The sequence below is a fragment of the Myotis lucifugus genome, unplaced genomic scaffold (genome assembly GCF_000147115.1).
Source record: "Myotis lucifugus unplaced genomic scaffold, Myoluc2.0 scaffold_566, whole genome shotgun sequence".
Taxonomy (NCBI): domain Eukaryota; kingdom Metazoa; phylum Chordata; class Mammalia; order Chiroptera; family Vespertilionidae; genus Myotis; species Myotis lucifugus.
This window is the reverse complement of record NW_005871614.1, coordinates 108,383-113,425: the sequence shown is the minus strand read 5'-3', so window position 1 is coordinate 113,425 and position 5,043 is coordinate 108,383.

Genomic DNA, 5,043 nt, shown 5'->3' with positions numbered 1-5,043 from the left:
CAGGTAGGCAGGGGTGGCAGTAAGGGGCGACCATCCTGGCGGGGGGGGGGGCAGTTGGGGGCGACCAGGCCAGCAGGCAGAGATGGTTAGGGGTGATCAGGCTGGCATGGGGGCCAGTAGGGGCGATCAGACAAGCAGGCAGTGAGCAGTTAGGAGCAAGCAGTCCCAAAATGTGAGAGGGATGTCTGACTGCCGGTTTAGGCCCGTTTTAGGATCCGGCCTAAACCGGTAGTCAGACATCCCCGGAGGGGTCCCGGATTGAAGAAGGTACAGGATGGGCTGAGGGGAACCTCCCCGCCCCCGTGCACCCATTTCGTGCACCAGGCGTCTAGTACATTATATAATATTCTGAGATGGGTTTATTTCATTCAGGATTAGACTCTTGAGATTTTATATATTTGCTCATATTAAAAATATAATTTTATCAGTGAGTAGTATTCCACTATTAGAATGCATGACAGTTTGTGTATCTATTCAGAAGTTGAAATAAATTTTAGTTGTTTCCTCGTCCATGTTTTAATCATATCATCTGCAAATAGAGGTAGTTTTATTTATTTATTTTCAATATATATGCTCTTTATTTCCTTTTCTTACCATATTGCACTGGGTGTGATTTCCAGAACCATTTGAATAAGAGTGGAGAGAAAAACATAACATGTGTTTTTTGTATAATGCCAACTTCTTGATTTGGGTTTAATTTTTCTTATTTTACTTGTTTCTTAAAGAGGATGTTTAGGTTAGTGATTTGAGACTACTCTGCTCTTTGATATAAATATACAGTCTTTTAAATAAATAATAACTGCATTAGCCACATCTCATAAATTTTGATATATTTTTATTCAGTTCAAAATATTTGGTAATTTCCTTTAAGACTTTCTATTTGACTCCTGGGTTATTTTAGGGAATTTTATTTAATTTTCATGTTTGGGTTTCTAGATATATTTCTGTTACTGATTTAAAATTTTATTCCATTGTGATCCAAGAGCATAGTTTGTACAATTACATTTTTTTTGTTTGTTCTGGTTTGTTTAATGGCCTAGAAATGGTTTATATAGTTGAAAGTTTCAAATGCACTTAAGAAAATGTGTATTCTACTATTGTTGAGTGAAGTGTCAATTAGATCAATTTGATTGACTATGTTGTTCAGGTCTTCCATATCATTACTAACTTTCTTTTTTTGTTGTTGTTTATCTAAATTTTATTGGCACATTATTTGATATTTGATATGACATATACACACACCTGGATTTGTATAATATCAGTACTTAGAAAGAAAATAATTGTCACTTACCACCTTACAATTGCATATACATTTTTCTGATGTACTTGTTCACAGATTCATGGGATACTTAATTAAACTGACTGTATGATACTTATTGCATTATGAAACAAGCAATAATCAACCTCATTGTAAATCAGAGCATGGAACATTCACTATAATCTCTCATGTCTTACTAGTTGTATTGTTATTCATTCTTTTGGTTGCCTATATTACACTAAGAAAAAAAGAAAACATTATTAAGTAAAATGTTACAGGTGGCTCTAATGACGTTGTGAATATAATTCCTGTCCTCTTAATGTTTATCATCAGAACAGTTACAATGTCCTCATTTAAGTTACTCAAGTTCCAAGTGAGTACATTAATGATTGTGAGTTGCCTATATCTTAAACCCTTTTAAGGTGAGAATTAACTTCAGCCCCTCCTGGTGATTTTCCTGTTATTCTCATTGTAGGTTTCATGATTAACGGCCTTCAGTTTCCAGTACACTGCCTCACCCAGTTTCCAGTGACCACCTGCAGCTGGCCCCCACCTGCACTGGTCTGACCGGTTACTCTGACTGACCTTTACAAGAGACATAAATATCCCGCTCCCCCTCCTCTGCGCTGCTGATGCCAGTTTGGCCTCCGCCCTTCTGCTAGCAGATGTAATAATAAATTTATAATTCTTTACCCTGTTTGGCCTTGTGAGTTCCTCCTTCGGCGACCCTAACAGCGGTGAAGGCTATTTTCCAGTACAAAACTTTTAAACAAGGGTCACTTTTACAGACTGGGGCCGTCATAAAACAAAAGGACTTCAGGAAAGCACTCTGTCTTGATGAGAGCCCAAATTCTAATGCCCACTTCTGGGTAAAACTGCTTCCAAAAGGCTCAAAAAGGAACACACCAGTTAGGTTTGAAAACTAGACGTCTTCAACTAACACTTGCATTTTTATCATTCAGGAAAATAAAAGAAAACCACAATTCAGTATTTATTGAATGTCCAAGTTAGGAGGCTACAAAATAAACGAGCAATTCATTCATTCAACATTGAGTTTCTACCGTGAAGTAGATATTGCTCAAGGCAAACCAAGCAAAATATCCTTCTCCTAATGGAGCTTGGGAGAATTAGGGAAGATTTACTGAAGAGGAAAAAATGAAGGTATAATACTGCAAGGGCACATTTGTAGTAAAGGGTAATTTGAGCAGAGAAACAGAAGTGGGGACAAGTAGAATCTTTCTTAGAATGGCTCAGGTGATTCGTGCTGACTGGAATGTAGGTGAGCAAGGGGAGACACCTACAGAGAGGTGAGTGGGGCTCACACTGTGGAGGACCTCAGATGCCAAGTTTGAGGACTTTGTACCCAGTTTGCTAGTCATAGGATCCAGCATAGGTTTATAAATAGGCAAATAGTTCTTAGAGGTCAGAATGAAATAAACAAAAGGAGTGCACTAATGAGTATTGATATTATTTTAAAATATTAACTTGCCTACATTTTGTTTTCATCTCAAAAGCCCTTTAGCAGATGAAAACTTGTATTCACAAGCTACTAGGAAAAAGAGAACAGAAAGAATAAAAAAACCCCTTAGGATCTATTACTTCTTTTACAGTTCCTCCCTCCCTCCCTCCCTTTCTCCCTCCCTCCCTCCCTCCCTCTTTCCTTCCTTCTTTCCTTCCTTCCTTCCTTCCTTCCTTCCTTCCTTCCTTCCTTCCTTCCTTCCTTCCTTCCTTCCTTCCTCTCTCTCTATCTTCTTTATTTCTTAAGAAAGATTAATGCAGGCAAATAAGTTGCCACGTTTTTGTAAGGAGAGCTACATCCAGCTACTAGTTTGTGATTGAGCTCTTTGACCTATTAGTCATTTTGAAAGAAAATGAAATGGCTCTGTCAGAGGTAGAATGTACCCAGATCAACACCATGCCCAGCCTCGGTGCCGTGATGAACAGCTTATTGGGGCACCTATAATTTATATTCACTTCAACTTGTTTGCTCGTTTTTCATTGTCAGTACCCATAGAGATGAAAGAAATAAGTTTCATTATTGATGAACTTCAAATGCAGATAAGCTTGTGGAGAAATATAGACAAGCTTAGGGAGAGATGAAATCAGACAGATGCATGTTTTTCAAAATTAATGTTACATTCAACTAAGGCCTGCTAAAAAGCACTAATTAAAATGATGTTTTGCATGATGCCCTTACAAGTCACCTTTTTTAGACTGTTATTTACTTACATCCATGCATGTTAACTATCCTTATAAAAAGGTCACACCAGAAAAATCAAACAGATAATTTTGACTGGTAATACCACCTTTGTCTTTTGCTCATACAAACACATAGTTTGAACAGCAGATTTCTTTTGGGTAAAGGCCTGAAACCTTTATCATGACTCAGCTTGCCATTCTAAGGTAGTATTCATTAACCCATGAAGCTTTCTTAGGAGATAAGAAGATTCACAATAAAAATAGTAAATAGTCTTGCCTCCTAGCAGCTCCCCAGCAATTCATACTGTCAGGAAAGACTTGCAGAATTCTTTCCCCTGGTTAGCTTTGTGACCCTTGCTTGAGTAGAACAAAATGAGGACAAGTTCAAGTCTAAAATATCTCTACAAAAAAACTAACTCTAAACACTTTCATGTGTACATACTAAAAGAATAATTAAATACAAAGAATTCCTAGCAATACTAATCAACTTCCCGAAAAACAGCAGGCTAAAGCAATCATTTGCCCTATGTTAGCATTCTGGCCTTTTTGCAACTGAGTCCCGAAGAGTAAATGGTGTGGGATTTCCTTCACTAAAAAGATCTTTTTGACCATTTCCACAAAACATACATTAAGTTGCTTTAGAAGTCACTGCTAATGACCCTGCTCTTTGACCTCGACTTGCAGAGATAATGAGTTAGAGTTGCTAAACATTTCATCTCTGTTCAACTCCAGCATGGTCAGGATACTGAATGACCCCGTCTGGTAAAACATAACTGCTCTTCCTTTATTCTCATTACAGTCAGGAAGTAAAATCTCATTAGCTATCTGACTGGAGAACTCTGTATGGTTAATTAAAATATGACCCATCATCTGGGAAGTTTTCCCTACTTTTTATTGCTTTAACATTGTGAGGCAGACCAGGAGAATCAGGAAAGTTCCATTTGCTCTTCAGTAGGAAACTCATTTAACCCTTAGTAAATGCTGTCTCCAGAAACTACATTTAAATTCATTAAAATCCTTTTCTTGAAAGTTTTCACCAAATATTCCTCTAACTCTAAAACATGGATAGAGGCAAGAGGGAGCAGAAACTTAACCTATTAATTTATTTGATATAATTTCATTTTATTGAAACAGTTATAGCTAAAATACAACTTCCTTACTTTAAAAACTGGGGACTATTACAAAATCTTACATCTCCTGTCTAGATGCTAAGCATGTTATAATTATTGTGTATAGTAATTCCTATGATTCAGTTAAATCAATACCAGTCAACACATGACTTTGGGACAATTGAATGGATTTATTCATCCACACATTAATTAGTGCCATATTGGGCAGTTTAAGTATAGAGGAAAATAATACATAGGCCCACATTTAAATTGACGAGACAGGAAAATAGCCAATTATTGTAACACGCTATCCAAGACTGTAACAGAAAGACTGAGTACATATTTATACATTTATAATACAGAGCACTTATAGCTGGAAGATTCAACAGAGATTTGCTTTATGATAGTTCATTTCCACTAACGGCATTAGTATTCATATGAAATTTTCACAAGTATGCCTGCATTCACACATCTTGT